This window comes from Aquarana catesbeiana, linkage group LG05 (genome assembly GCF_042186555.1).
Source record: "Aquarana catesbeiana isolate 2022-GZ linkage group LG05, ASM4218655v1, whole genome shotgun sequence".
In the NCBI taxonomy this organism is placed as follows: domain Eukaryota; kingdom Metazoa; phylum Chordata; class Amphibia; order Anura; family Ranidae; genus Aquarana; species Aquarana catesbeiana.
In genome coordinates this window covers 458218940-458235946 of record NC_133328.1, presented here as the reverse complement: position 1 = coordinate 458235946, position 17007 = coordinate 458218940, and the positions used below count along the sequence as shown (strand labels likewise).

Here is a 17007-nt window from a genome sequence, read left to right as displayed (position 1 = left end):
CGAGACAAATCTACAACATCGCTCAGGTAAGTATTTGGCTGATAGGGACTGCTGCGCACAGAAGGGTTTTTATCTTAATAAATAGAATGCATTAAGATAAAAAAAACTGCATTTACAACTTTTTTTTTGTTTTTTGTTCAGCAAATAGGGGGCAAAAGGTCACCTATGTGATGATCTTTTGGTGACAGGTTCTCTTTAAGGAGAGATTTGGGGTCTAAAAGACCCTGGATGTGTCCCTTCTGCTCCACTGAATGTAATACAGTGCAGACCTGACGGCAAAAGGATTAAAGCAATAAACTGTTACATAAGCCCACTGAAGTGACTAACCTCAGGTGATGCACAATGATGAAGCAAATCCTCCCTCACATAAACTATATATATCTTTTTATCTGCAGACCTTTCTCCTCCACAGCCTTCCAAAGTATAGAGTTCAGATGTTATTTCTCAGCTTACAGGAAGCAGCAGGTGGGATCTGACATCATACACTGCTAAGCAGAGAGCTGAGTGAAATGTGACACCTTAGTGGAGGCAATGGATGCGCCCCATCTACAGTCTCATGGAGAAACCTGCTCATATGAGGCTGTCCGATACCTGCTGTGTGCTCAGGGGAATTGTGGGGGGGGGTTGCGTGATGCCGGGGAAAACTGTCAGGCATGTTAGATGCAGATTGGGGGGGAGAGACAGCAGCCAGAATCCACACTAGGTGCTTTGGAAAAAAGGCAAGTAAAATTTTTATATGAAGATGATTTAGATTTTCCTTTCAATGGTTTACAAACACTTTAACCACTTCAGCCCCGGAAGAATTTACCCCCTTGCTGACCAGAGCACTTGCACTTTTTTGCGATTCGGCACTGCGTCACTTTGACAATTGCGCGGTCGTGCGATGTTGCACCCGAACAAAATTGACATCCTTTTTTTCCCACAAATAGAGCTTTCTTTTGGTGGTATTTGATCACCTCTGCGATTTTTATTTTTTGCGCTATAAACAAAATAAGAGCGACAAGTTTATAGCATTTACAAAATAGGGGATAGTTTTATGGCATTTTTATTATTATTTTTTTTTTTTTTTTTTACTAGTAATGGCGGCAATCAGCGATTTTATTTATTTTTATTTTTTTTTATGGTGACTGCGATGTTATGGCGGACATGTCGGACATTTTTGACACATTTTTGGGACCATTGTCATTTATACAGCAATCGGTGCTATAAAAATGCATTGATTCCTGTATAAATGACACTGGCAGTGAAGGGGTTAACCACTAGGGGGAGGGGTTAAGTCTACTAGGGAGTGATTTCAAACTGTAGGGAGGATGGGCTAGCTGTGTCACTACTCTGATCACTGCTCCCGATGACAGGGAGCAGAGATCAGTGACACTTGTCACTAGGCAGAACGGGGAGATGCTGTTTACATCAGCATCTCCCCGTTCATCCTCTCCGTGAGGTGATCGCGGGTATCCCCACAGTGATCGAGTCCGCGGGACCCACAGCCCCAACTCACAGAGCTCCCGGCCGGCGTGCACGCAATGGCACTGCAGGAAATTCAAATGGAAGTCCATTTGCCCAGCCGTGCCATTCTGCCGACGTACATCGGCGTGTGCCGGTCGGGAAGGGGTTAAGGTATCCCATTCAGTGCTGCGACGGCACTCATGCTGAACCTGACACTAAACTCTAGTTAAAAAAAAAAAAAAAAAAGGCTGTTCAAGTATGTATTGACTCAATAAAGTACCCTGACTTATTAGAGGCTGGCTACATTTGTTCACCACATGGGAACGTAGCCACGTTCTCTTGCTCACTCCCAAGATGGACTTGGACTATAAACTATTGGATTTGTAGTGTGCATAGAGCAGTGCACAAGGCCGTAACAAATGTGCACGGCTTGTTCCAAACTGAAGTAAGGAGGAAAAGTGGAAGTTTGGGAGCTCATGGTGTACATTACAAGGAGGCAGCAAAATAGGTTACAGCGCCATTAAAGTGATATTAATGCTTTGTTTTTGTTTTTTTTGTTACCTGTTCTGTGCAAGAAGTTTGCACAGAGCAGCTCCGATCCTCTTCTTTTCGGGTCCCCTGCTGGCGAGCCTGGCTCCTTCTCAAGCAGTACCTCCAGGCAAAGCCACTTGCCCTGGGGGCACCACTGCGTGTTCACTCCCGAGCTGCTTCTCTATGCATCCATAAGACACCTAGAGCGCCCCTTCCTCCTCTCCTCACTGGCTGTGATTGACATCAATGGATGCGGGTGTGGTTTAGTGGATTATTTTTGGAGATTAAGGATATTGTTTAGTGTCACTTTGTGCATGACCCTTCTTTTCTAATGCAGGTGCATTAGGATGCTATTTAAAATGCCAGGTTATTTACGTTATTGTGTGTTTTGGTAAAACAGAAGTGTCAATTTCGGCCTAATGGCAATCACATAATGTTTTATCAGTAGCAATAAGAGGCTGGTCATGGTTGATGGTAATGGATGTAAGCAAATACATGGCAATTTGGGAAGAAAACTTGTTTGTAAAATAGCCAAGGACATAGATTTACCTTGAAGCAGAACAGTGGCCATTAAAACACAACCAAACCTATAAAAATATTTTGCACCCTCAAGCTAAGTATTCAAATCAGTCTAAGGCGGTAAATAGTTCTGAAAAATACTGTAGGAAATGTTTGGTTCTCATTTCTAAACCTAAACCTATGAAGGTCCTGTAAACAAGGTAGAACTCTCGTACCTTTTGATCTAAAATGGTGATTTGAATCTCAGAAAGCATGGACATACTATATTTCATGATATTTTCATGAATCCTATGCTAAAAGAAGTACATGCACTGCCATTGCTCACCTCGCCTTTACAAAATGCTTTTGGGAAACTGCCATGCGGATTTATTTACGTCAATATTTTGTGTCTAAATCACTGACTTGAAGCAAGTATGCAGATCAGGAATCCTGATTTTACTTGCTGCATTTTTGTTCCCAGTCAGGGGCTCGATATTAAAACCAGAGGCTTAAAGTGCCTGTTAAGCCATGGAGTGTCATTTCTACAATCCTCTATTACATGAACTGATTTGTGTGACTTTGTAAAAATAAGCTGTTCTATACTGTGTTTTCGCTCGACCAGCTGGCTGCCTCTCTCCTCTCCCAGTCTGACGGCTACAGTGGGAGGGGCCAAGAAACCCCTGCTGAGATCAGCTGAGAGGAGAGAGGCAGACGGCCATGTGAAGACGAGCGGCGCTTGTTAATACAGTATAGAACAGCTTATTTTTACAAAACCACATACTCTGGGCACATCAGTTAATGTATTAGAGGGGATTGTAGAAATGACACTCGGAATTTATAGCAGCAGTCGGAGCAGGCAGGGGGGAGGAGAGCTGTGGATGATGGAGGCACGTAAACTGACCACGGTGTTAGGGCTCAGCAGAATGCTAAACCGTGGTCAATTTACAGTGGGGTGGGCAGGATCAGCCAGGTATTTCAGGTGATACAAGGGGCCGAAATACACAGCACAAGCACTGTGCTGCTGTTCATGCTTTAAAGGAACAGTATCTATATTATTATTATCATTATTTATTTATTTTTACGGTTACAAACACTTTTTAACAGCATAGGTTTAAGGACAAATTTACACAGGTGTACCTATCTGTACACCCATACGAAGGGCTGTCTTTGCCTGAGCCTGATACACAGGTGTTCTGTGCACTTGCATGCAGCCAGTCTCATTCCTGTCTATTGGGCATGAACGAACACGGCCGCTTGCCCAAATCTGGCAGCTTTGTAGGTGCATGTCCCTGATTGCAAACAGCAGACAGCCGTTTGCACAGGTGTATGAATAACATGGACATGTTGCCGGGTGTCAGAGTTATAGGCACCACATCCCTTCATAATCAAAATATTGTGCCAAACCAGCAATCTTTCATTTATAAAAGTAGCAAAATTTTATTTTAACGTTTATTAAAAACTATTTCACAGATAAAAATCATTAAACCGTATTCATATGGTTATGATACAGGTGCAATAACTCCAGCTCTACATGTTTTTCCAGCCTGTCTTTTTCAGGAGACTTTAATGAGTACTGCATACATAATCATTAAAAACAATACATTAGTCACGTGTGACTATCGCTTATATTGGTATTCAATAAATTGTCACAAAAATGGTAGATGTATTTTCATTTCACGAAGATGCATGTGATTTCAGGTTTGTCAAGGAAAGCCCTCTTACCTGACTGTATACAGTCAGGTCCATAAATATTGGGACATCGACACAATTCTAATCTTTTTGGCTCTATACCTCAGCACAATGGATTTGAAATGAATTCCCTCATTATCCCATTTACAAAGAGCAGATAAAAGGTCCAGAGTTCATTTCAAGTGTGCTATTTGCATTTGGAATCTGTTGCTGTCAACTCTCAATATGAGATCCAAAGAGCTGTCGCTATCAGTGAAGCAAGCCATCATTAGGCTGAAAAAACAAAACAAACCCATCAGAGAGATAGCAAAAACATTAGGTGGGGCCAAATCAACTGTTTGGAACATCCTTAAAAAGAGAGAACGCACCGGTGAGCTCAGCAACACCAAAAGACCCGGAAGACCATGGTAAACAACTGTGGTGGATGACTGGAGAATTCTTTCCCTGGTGAAGAAAATACCCTTCATAACAGTTAGCCAGATCAAGAACATTCTTCAGGAGGTAGGTGTATGTGTGTCAAAGTCAACAATCAAGAGAAGACTTCACCAGAGTGAATACAGAGGGTTCACCACAAGATGTAAACCATTGGTGAGCTTCAAAAACAGGAAGGCCAGATTTGAGTTTGCCAAACAACATCTAAAAAAGCCTTCACAGTTCTGGAACAACAACCTATGGACAGATGAGACCAAGATCAACTTGTACCAGAGTGATGGGAGTATGGAGAAGAAAAGGAACTGCTCATGATCCAAAGCATACCGCCTCATCGGTGAAGCATGGTGGTGGTAGTGTCATGGTGTGGGCATGTATGGCTGCCAATGGAACTGTTTCTCTTGTATTTATTGATGACGTGACTGCTGACAAAAGCAGCAGGATGAATTCTGAAGTGTTTCGGGCAATATTATCTGCTCATATTCAGCAAAATGCTTCAGAACTCATTGGACAGTGCTTCAGAGTGCAGATGGACAATGACCCGAAGTATACTGCGAAAGCAACCAAAGAGTTTAAGGGAAAGAAGTGGAATGTTATGCAATGGCCAAGTCAATCACCTGACCTGAATCCAATTGAGCATGCATTTCACGTGCTGAAGACAAAACTGAAGGAAAAATGCCCCAAGAACAAGCAGGAACTGAAGACAGTCGCAGTAGAGGCCTGGCAGAGCATCACCAGGGATGAAACCCAGCGTCTGGTGATGTCTATGCGTTCCACACTTCAGGCTGTAATTGACTGCAAATGATTTGCAACCAAGTATTAAACCAAGTATTAACCACTTACCAACCGGCCCATAGCCGAATGACGGCTGCAGGGCGGTTGGATAACTCTGGGAGGACGTCATATGACGTCCTCCCGGAATTCCCCTCGGGCGCGCACCCGAACACATCCGTGACCGCCGGGTCCAGAGGACCCGGCGCATCACGGATCCCGGTAAATGGCCGCTGATCGCGGCCGTTTACCATATGATCGCGCCGTCAAATGACGGCACGATCACATGTAAACAGAGACATCCAGCCATCCAGCCATCCATCCATCCATGCTCAGCCATCCCTCACTACTCTGCAATGCTGTGCAACACTCTGCAATACCCCCACAATACTCTGCAATGCTGTGCAATACTCTGCAATACCCCCACAATACTCTGCAATGCTGTGCAATACTCTGCAATACCCCCGCAATACTCTGCCATGCCCCTGCCATACTCTGCCATGCCCCCGCCATACTCTGCCATGCCCCCGCCATACTCTGCCATGCCCCCGCCATACTCTGCCATGCCCCCGCCATACTCTGCCATGCCCCCACCATACTCTGCCATGCCCCCGCCATACTCTGCCATGCCCCCGCCATACTCTGCCATGCCCCGCCATACCCCGCCATACTCTGCCATACCCCGCCATACTCTGCCATACCCCGCCATACTCTGCCATACCCCGCCATACTCTGCCATACCCCGCCATACTCTGCCATACCCCGCCATACTCTGCCATACCCCGCCATACTCTGCCATACCCCGCCATACTCTGCCATACCCCGCCATACTCTGCCATACCCCGCCATACTCTGCCATACCCCGCCATACCCCGCCATACCCCGCCATACCCTGCCATACCCCGCCATACTCTGCCATACCCCGCCATACTCTGCCATACCCCGCCATACTCTGCCATACCCCGCCATACTCTGCCATACCCCGCCATACTCTGCCATACTCTGCCATACCCCGCCATACTCTGCCATACCCCGCCATACTCTGCCATACCCCGCCATACTCTGCCATACCCCGCCATACTCTGCCATACCCCGCCATACTCTGCCATACCCCGCCATACTCTGCCATACCCCGCCATACTCTGCCATACCCCGCCATACTCTGCCATACCCCGCCATACTCTGCCATACCCCGCCATACTCTGCCATACCCCGCCATACTCTGCCATACCCCGCCATACTCTGCCATACCCCGCCATACTCTGCCATACCCCGCCATACCCCGCCATACTCTGCCATACTCTGCCATACTCTGCCATACTCTGCCATACTCTGCCATACCCCGCCATACCCCGCCATACCCTGCCATGCTGAGCCATGCTCAGCTGTACTCGCCCTCTGTATGTGGCCAGGCTGTGGAAGTCTCACACATGGGGTATCGCCGTACTCAGGAGGAGTAGGAGAATCTATTTTGGGGTGTCATTTTTGGTATGTACATGTTATGTTGTAGAAATATTGTATAAATGGACAACTTTGTGTTAAAAAAAAAAAAGCGTTTTAACCACTTCCCGCCCGCCGGCCGTCATACAATGTCCTTGACTTTGTGCGGGGATATCTGAATGATGGGTGCAGCTACAGGCATCATTCAGATATCAGCTTTTTCAGCCAGCGATTCCCTACACCATGAGAATGAGAACGATCATAGCAGCTGTTCCACTGCTTGATCGTTCTTACGGGAGGCAAGAGGGGATGTGTCCCCCCCCCCCCCCCCCCTCCCGCGCTTCTACCGACTCACCGCTACGATCGAAGCCAGGATCGTTTTTTTTTTTTTTTTTTTTATTTCAGGCTTCCCAGCCTAGAGGTGAGATGTGGGGTCTTATTGACCCCATATCTCACTGTAAAGAGGACCTGTCATGCCATATTCCTATTACAAGGATGTTTATATTCCTTGTAATAGGAATAAAAGTGGTCAAAAATTTTTTTTTTTGGAAAAAAGCATCAAACTAAAATAAATAAAGTAAAATGAACAATAAACAATAAAAAAAAATGTTTAAAGCGCCCCTGTCCCTGTGTGCTCGCATGCAGAAGCGAACGCATACGTAAGTCCCGCCCACATATGAAAACGGTGTTCAAACCACACGTGTGAGGTATCGCTGCGATCGGTAGAGCGAGAGCAATAATTTTGGCCCTAGACCTCCTCTGTAACTCAAAACATGTAACCAGTAAAAAATTTTAAAGCGTTGCCTATGGGGATTTTTGAGTAGCAAAGTTTGGCGCCATTCCACAAGCGCGTGCAATTTTGAAAGGTGACATGTTGGGTATCTATTTACTCGGCGTAACTTCATCTTTCACATTATGCAAAAATATTAGGCTAACTTTACTGTTTTGGTTTTTGTAAAGCACAAAACAGTTTTTTTTTTCCAAAAAAAACGCGTTTAAAAAATTGCTGCGCAAATACCGTGCGAGATAAAAAGTTGCAACGACCGCCATTGTATTCTCTAGGGTCTTTGCTAAAAAAACATATATAATGTTTTGGGGTTCTATGTAATTTTCTAGCTAATAAATGATGATTTTTACATGTAGGAGAGAAATGTCAGAATTGGCCTGGGTGCTCCAGAACGCCTGAAGGTGCTCCCCTGCATGTTGGGCCTCTGTATGTGGCCACGCTGTGTAAAAGTCTCACACATGTGGTATCGCCGTACTCGGGAGTAATAGCAAAATATGTTTTGGGGTGTAATTTGTGCTATGCATATGTGGTGTGTGAGAAATAACCTGCTAATATGACAATTTTGTGGGAAAAAAAAAAAGTAAAAAAAAACCTTGATTTTGCAAAGAATTGTGGGAAAAAATGACAACTTCAAAAAACTCACCATGCATCTTTCTAAATACCTTGGAATGTCTTCTTTCCAAAAAGGGGTCATTTGGGGGGTATTTGTACTTTTCTGGAATGTTAGGGTCTCAAGAAATGAGGCCGTCAGTACTTCAGGTGTGATCAATTTTCAGATATTCGCACCATAGCTTTTGGACTCTATAACTTTCACAAAGACCTAATAATATCCACCGATTTGGGTTAATTTTACCAAAGATATGTAGCGGTATAAATTTTGGCCAAAATATATGAAGAAAAATTACTAATTTGCAAAATATTATAACAAATGAAGAAAAATGTATTTTTTTTACAGATTTTTCGGTCTTTTTTTCTTTTATGGCGCAAAAAATAAAGAACCCAGCGGTGATTAAATACCACCAAAAGAAAGCTCCATTTGTGTGAAAAAAAGGACAAAAATTTCATATAGATACAGTGTTGCATGACTGAGTAATTGTCATTCAAAATGTGAGAGCACCAAAAGCTGAAAATTGGTCTGGTTAGGAAGGGGGTTTAAGTGCCCAGTGGTCAAGTGGTTAAAAAGTGAAAGTTTGGATGATTGTTAATCTGTCCCATTACTTTTGGTCCCTTTAAAAAGTGGGAGGCACATTTACAAACTGTAATTCCTACACCGTTCACCTGATTTGGATGTAAATACCCTCAAATTAAAGCTGAAAGTCTGCAGTTAAAGCACATCTTGTTCGTTTTATTTCAAATCCATTGTGGTGGTGTATAGAGCCAAAAAGATTAGAATTGTGTTGATGTCCCAGTATTTATGGACTTGACTGTATAAGGTATTTTTAAAAGAACTGCATATCAGGAAGGTGTTCAAAGGAAATATCTATGAAACCACAGGGTAGAATACAATCCGAAATCAGGCCTGTGCAAAAGGGGAATCGACAATAAAAATAGGGGATTCACCAAATACAACACAGCACAAGCCCGGGAGTTGAATGTTGAACCTACCAGTCTATCAATGCGAGAAGGACCAGGGCCAGAAAGACCTGAACAGGTTGCCAATGGGTTAAACGTGTTGTAATTCCTATTTTATCCTATAATCCAATCCCCATTCACTTGCTATCAAGCAGGCAATCCTCCAGACTGGCTCTGCAAATGAAGCAACTTAGGTAATGACTTCCTCACCCAAATGGACATAAAAGTAATCTGTGATTGGCCATAAATGTCTGAAATTACATTTACCTCTATCTGGCATTAAAACATCTGTCCAACCTCTTCAGGGCAAGCTATCGCACTAACCATGGTCAAGGGGATCTTTAAATATCCCTCCCCACCGCCGTTCAATGACGCCGATGGAGGTGCAGATGTCCAAATGAGGCCATCACACATGCACGATCACGGCTGGAGGTGACATCGCGTGCAACGGGCCTCCAGCATGGCATGGCTGGAGAATCTGCCCACAGATAGGATGGTCAGAGACAGGCATAGACTCATCCAACCCAGCTCCTCAGCGCCAGTGCCCACCGAAAACAGAGGCACCCGTGTACACAGGAGATCATCCTGTGAAAGAACGCGTAGGGTGGCGGATCAGCAGCACCACCACCCATGACAACAGACCGGAGCGCTGGCTCCCACTCCACCATCCCAAATAATGGTGCCCATGCAGTCACCCATCCAAAATGATCACCATCACTGTAAAAAATATTAAATATGCACCATCTATTGGACAAACTTTAAAATGGCATCCACGAGGCGTCTTTTAACAATGAAAACATAAACCAGGCATCAAAAGGAATTTCAAAGAATACATACACAGGGCTTTCAGACAAACCTCCATTATTCACATGCATTTTCGAGTTACTAACCAGAAAAATTTAATTATATGGTCATTTTAACCACATATCAATTCTCACCAGATGCAAATACATGAGAAGCATAATGGCCAGTTAGTTAGTGTTTTTTTTTTTTTTTTTTTTTTTTTTTTTTTTTTTTTTTTGTTCTTTAAAAAAATTCTACTACAATTAATAGATTACAAAAAGGGCTTAAAACTGATGGAGTTGTTTAATCCAGGTGATTTAGTCGCTGCCAAGGTGTTATTCCATTTGGTTTCATGCTGCAATAGCTCTTGTCCACATCTCCTCCTCTTCCTCATGTTTTAGACACATGTCATAGAGCAAAGGATCTCATTTAAGATATTTGGAATTCATGATGAAGGCTCACGTGATGGCTAATGGGGGGCTCCAGTGTGTGTGTTTGTGGTGTGTTTTTTTTTTTTTTTTTTTTTTGAGACCAGGGAAACATGCACCCACAGTTTGACAATTGACATAGACATTGGGTATGTACTCACATCCATTTGGCAGGGTTATTTGTCTAGTATTCATAAATTGCTTTTATTGCAGGGTGCTGTACCTGTAATTTTTTTGAACCTTAGATCTTGGTCCTACATATGACTATGGACCAACTGATCTTTTAAAGACTGGGATCTCCTATATATGTGGTCTGGGAATATGGACTCACATACTTAGACCACATCATCGGCCACCAAAAGGTGCTAATATTTTTGAATAATCAGACAAACCTGCCTATGCTGACCTGAGTAGCGTGTTATCAATCTGACATTTTGAGCCTGGGATTTACTTTTTTTTTTTTTTTTTTTTTTTTTTTTTTTTTTGCGTGTGAATCAAAGAATCAGTATTTAGTGACTTGGCTTGATGGTATGCTTTAAGGCATCACCAACTGTATACTCTACTCAAGAGTCGGTTTTGTAAAGCTTTGGCCTCAACCTCAAAGTCTCCCTGACGGCTGCAGTTCCTCTTCAGCCGCAGGTACTGACTATACGGTATACTTGATACCAGGGGTGAGGGGTGGGAGCTACTAGCATGTAAGATGGTATTCCATGCAGAAGGTTTCCTGTGCAAGGAAGAACCCATGCTGCCATCAGCATTTATGAAAATTTGAATGTCTAAAAATCACATGGATTGTTGGTCACAAGTCATGGTGAATTTAAGTTTAAATTTGTTTTAGTTTGAGAATGTCCAAAAATAGAAGTAATTCATCCTTAGATCCAGTGCAAATGATAAACACGTTGTCTTTAAATCTGCGCTAAACCAATATCTTATTAAGGCTATCTTGCAAATCCTCACATGAGAAAAAATTGCGCTCCCACCCCTCCCCAGGTACAGATTTGCATACGATGGGCACATGCGATGGGGTCTCCAACACCCTGCACCTGGAGGTAGTGGGAGCCCCAAACATAAAAATATTGTTAGAATAAACTCAAAACAAAACGATTATATTGGCCAGCCTTGATTCCTCTCTCCTGAGATAAAGCCCTCCTCAACTCTGACCCCCAAATCATGGGGGGATCGAATTATAGAGGGCATCAACAGCCACCAACCAAGCCCCCTCTGAAATCGAAACACCATCTAGGGCTCTCAGGAAATCCATGGTGTCTTGAATGTAGGAGCGAAGAGCTCCCACGTGGGCGTAAATAGTCATCAATGAGCTGACTGGCTGGCTCAGCAAGACAGCCAATACCCGATACTATGAGACGTCCAGAAGGACTGTCCATGCTCTTATGGATTTTTGGAAGAGCATGCAGTATTGGCATCTTAGGAATTTTTACTGCAAGAAATTCCCAAGTTTTTTTGATCTATAATCCCATCATGAAATGCCTGGACAATAGGATTTTTTTGAACTTTAGGCTTCATGTACATAGGACGTTTTTACAACCTCTCTTGTACGATTTTTAACTTGGCAGCTACAGTGCCTTGCAAAAGTATTCACCCCCCCCTTGGCTTTTTACCTATTTTGTTACATTACAGCCTTTAGTTCAATGTTTTTTTGATCTGAATTATATGTGATGGATCAGAACACAATAGTTTAAGTTGGCGAAGTAAAATTAGAAAAATATATAAATAAAACTATTTGTCAGAAATTAAAAAATATTTGGCATGTGCGTATGTATTCATCCCCTTTGTTATGAAGCCCATAAAAAGCTCTGGTGCAAACAATTACCTTCAGAAGTCACATAATTAGTGAAATGATGTCCACCTGTCTGCAATCTAAGTGTCACATGATCTGTCATTACATATACACACCTTTTTGAAAGGCCCCGGAGGCTGCAACACCTAAGCAGGAGGCACCACTAACCAAACACTGCCATGAAGACCAAGGAACTCTCCAAACAAGTAAGGGACAATGTTGTGGTGAAGTACAAGTCAGGCTTGGGTTTTAAAAAAAAAAAAAAATATCCAAATCTTTGATGATCCCTAGGAGCACCATCAAATTTATCATAACCAAATGGAAAGAACATGGCACAACAGCAAACCTGCCAAGAGACGGCCGCACACCAAAACTCACGGACCGGGCAAGGAGGACATTAATCAGAGAGGCAGCACAGAGACCTAAGGTAACCCTGGAGGAGCTGCAGAGTTCTTTTTTCTGTTATTTTGTCCTATTTGTTTGCTTCACAATAAAAACATTTTTTAAAGTTGTGGGCATGTTCTGTAAATTAAATTGATGCAAATCCTCAAACAATCCATGTTAATTCCAGGTTGTGAGGCAACAAAACATGAAAAATTCAGAGGGGGTGAATACTTTTGCAAGGCCCTTAGTAACCCAAGTTTAAAACATCCGTTTTGCCGCATTTACATGCTGCGTTTAGCAGCGTTTTGCCACGTTTGCATTTTTAGAAGCATTTAAAAAAAAAAACCTGTAAACGAAACATGTTTAGAAGCGTTTGGCGCTTGAAATGCCTCTAAACTCCGCTTCTGAACCCATTTTTTTGTGTTCCAAAAAAAGCCTCTGGACTCAACTGCCTAGAAACAACTGTAAACCATACTGATAAGATAACATAGTGGAGAGTTCAGGAGAAGTTGAAAAAAATACCCAACTGCTCCTAAACATCAGTTTTTTGCAGTAGCAGGGTACATGAGGCCTAATTGATACCCAATCTGCATAAGTTTCAGATATGTGTTTATACCACTGACGATTATCAAGCATGTCCATAACCATCTGCAGTTATCAACAGGTGTATGACTAGGTATAACAACAAAACCTGGGGAATGCCCAGGTAAAAACTCCAAGCCTACTTACCACCAGCTCGCAGACAACCAATTAACCTGTCTAACAGTACGCATTAAAAACGGGTTCAGTCCGCACGCATTTACAAACGCATGCGTAAGCCACAGAGCCACGTCGCGGCACCCTGTAATCTGTGGTCCTAACACTAAAAATGTGGGTGTCCCCACAGTGGAGGCACATGCATTCTGATGGTTAAGTGAGGGCAGGTGGACTGAAGGGAGCCCACCCCTTCTTAAAGGTACAGGACACACCAGACACCCAGCAGATAGCACAATGGCTGCAAAGGTGCTGGTGCGTTGCTGGACCAATACACACCCCCACGTGATGACTAGGCATGCCCATTTTTTATTTATTTAATTTTAATACTATTGATGTGTGGTACAGTATTAACCACTTCAGCTCCTGAAGGTTTTACCCACTTCCTGAACAGGCCATTTTTTGCGATACGGCTCTGCGTTGCTTTAACTGACAATTGCATGGTGGTGCGACGCTGTACACAAATAAAATTTATGTCCTTTCTTTTCTTTTTTTCTCCCACAAATAGAGCTTTTCAATTGGTGGAATTTTGATCATCTCCTGTGCGTTAGTTTTTTTTATAGCACAAAAAAAATTCTGCTATAAAACCTTCCCAATAAAAAAAAAAAATACAAACAAAAAATCAAATTTTATCAGGTGAGGCCAATATGTATTCTGCTACATATGTTTGGTAAAAAAAATCCCCATAAGTGTATATTGATTGGTTTTCACAAAAGTTATAGCGTCTTCAAACTATGGGATAGATTTAGGGACTTTTTAATTTTATTTTTTAAATTTGTTTTTACTAGCAATGGCAGCAATCAGTGATTTTTAGCAGGATTGTGGCGGACAAATGGGACATGGATCCTTTTTGAGGACCAGGACACCAGTCTAATTTTCAGTGCTAAAAAAAAATGCACTGTCAGTCAGGGTGGATATAAATTAATAAATTTTTTTTTTTTTTTTCCGGATTTTTTTTATTCAAATTTTATTTTAATAAAATGCTTTTGGAGTAAAAATCTATCTAAAAATAGTTTTCTGTTTAAGATACATTAATAATTTAGTTTATTCAGCATGAAATGGAGCTTAGTTACGTTGGTAAACTCATTCAATGAATCCAAGCTCTGCAAGCTGAGATAACATGCACTTCATTGATGCATTCAAACAATTTTACAGTAACCATGAGATAAAAACAAAGTTCAGGAATATTCCTTTATCCCATTGTTTGCAAATCTATGTACACTACAAACTGTATGATTGAATCATTTCTGATATCGCTGTTTTACTAAGCTGACAGCTTAGTATTCTAAATATAGGAAACCTTCATTTTGTTTGCAAATATTAAAGTTTCTAACTGCCAGCCAGAATAAGTCTTTACATTTAAAGAGCACCTCTAATTTCAGATGCATCATGGCAGCGCCTGTTAGTGGCCATTCACTCACTTGCTGCCGCCACGTCCCTCACCTTGTTGTGTCACTGCCGCATCACCGGCCGTCCCATTAAAGTGAATGAGACTGTCGGTGAGTCAACAGCGGGTTAGAGATGACAGTTGCTCCTTAAAAATTTTATGATTAAATCGAGCCTTTTTACTAGTGATTTAAATCAACTTGATTTAAGTCAAATCCACCCTGGTCCCAGTATAAATGACACTGGCAGGGAAGGGGTTAACAACTAAGGGGCGATCAAAGGGTTAAGTGTGTCCCTGGGTGGTGCTTACTTTGTGGGGGACGGATACACTGGAGGAAAAGAGAGCTGAAACACGAGATCTCTTTGGCTCCTTGACAGATCAGCGGTCTGCGTTGTTTACATAGGCAGACCTCTGCTCCGTCTCTCCTCTGAATGACTGGCGGGTCATAGCGTCCAATCACAGTGGAGTGCACAAAATCATGTACAGGTGCGTGATTTTGCACAGCCGGGAACAGCCTCAGATGATGAACAGAGAATATACCAATCCTCCTACATAAGTTTTACTTGTTTATGTGCAGCCCTCTCTTCCCTACACCCCTTCAAAAGGGCAGAAAAGCTTTCTTCATCTGTCAGAAACACAGAGAAGCTGCAGTAACACTGTGTGAGAGCTGATTGGGGGAAAGGAACGCACCCCCCCTCCACACAGCAGAAGAACTGTTCTGTGCTGAGCTCTCCCTCCCTACACAAATATCTCATGTGTGGGCAAAACTTCTCAGAAGTGACATATGCTGATAACAGAGGAACGAAGCACCAGAGAGAAACGACACTTAGACCTTTGGAGAGCGATAAGTAAACATGAAGTTTACAACCACTTTAAGTCTTGTTTGAATATAAAGTTTGTAATTATGTGTGTTCATAGGAGTCCCTGTATTTTCTCATTGTTTGCAGGTTCTGCTTTCTGCGATGTAGTACTGCACAATCTGTGCAGTACTACCGCTCTGGTGGTGGACTGTCCCTCCTGCTCATGTCCAGTGCATGGCTATAGTCCCTGCATTGGTCTTGTTGACAGGGTCATCCGACTGCTGGAGTTAAGGGAAGAGGCTGCGGGATTTGATGTAGTCATGGGGGGGGATCCAGTAAGGAAAACTGCATCACCTGGCCCCCTAGACTTAAATGAGCAGTTATCCCTTGCAGTGTAGATATAGTCCCACTGCAAAGGAGGACTTTTTACTATTTCTGAGTTCAGCTTTAACCACTTACCGTCCACGCTATAGCCGAATGACGGCCACAGCGTGGACCTGAATTTCCAGGAGGCCGTCGTATGACGGCCTCCCCTGTGCATGCTCCCTGCAGGGCGCGCGCGTAGCTCACTGTGATCACGAGTCCATGAGACTCGGGTGATCACCGATCCGAGTAAGGGGCCGGTCCCGGTCCCTTACCATGTGATCAGCTGTCGGCCAATGACAGCTGATCACATGATGTAAACAAAAGCTCGGTAATTTTTTTTTTTTTTTTTTTTTTTTTCAGCGTGAGGAGAAAAAAAAAGCTGATCACCGGCTCATCTGCAAGGGATATCGGTCCCCGAAGAGGAAGAGGCAATTATGCCTCATCTGTGCATACCAATGCCACCTATCAATGCCCATGCGTGCCACCTAGCAGTGCTGCCTATCAGTGTAACCGATCAGTGCCCATCAGTGCTGCCTCATCAGTGTACATCAATGAAGGAGAAAATTACCTGTTTTAAAATTTTATAACAAAATCTTAAAAAAAAAAAAAAAAAAAAAAATTTAATTCGGTCTTTTTACATTTTTTTAACAAAAAATAAAAACAGCAGAGGTTATCAAATACCAAAAGAAAGCTCTATTTGTGGTAAAAAAATGATAAAAATTTCATTTGGGTACAGTGTTGTATGACCGTGCAATTGTCATTCACAGTGCGACAGCGTTGAAAGCTGAAAATTGGTCTGGACAGGAGGGGGGTTTAAGTGCCCAGTAAGCAAGTGGTTAATCTAGGTTCACATGTGTGCAGGTTGTTTGGCTTGCATTTACTTGAATGGGCTGCTGTACCTGCGTTTCCTGCAGGGACCCTTTTTTTTTTTTTTTTTTTTTTATGCCTCTGCATGGTGCTTTGACAGTTTCACACACCCTAAAATGTGCAGCCTCTTCCAATGCGTTAGGGTGCCATGACATGTCGTAAATCTTTGTTAAAGTGTAAGTTCACCTTTTACAGAAAATCTGTAAGGTGAACTTACACTGGACCCCCTCCCCATCGCAACCGGTCCTGCTGTAACCTGAGAGCAATCTCCCGCAATG

The 17007-nt window shown here is 42.9% G+C and overlaps 1 protein-coding gene across 4 annotated transcripts in view; it reads left to right on the top strand.

Annotated features, from left to right (window-relative positions):
* ANKRD12 (ankyrin repeat domain 12) overlaps window positions 1-17007 on the top strand; it is a 222323-nt gene that overhangs the window by 35618 nt on the left and 169698 nt on the right. The gene's annotated exons all lie outside the window — the stretch shown is intronic.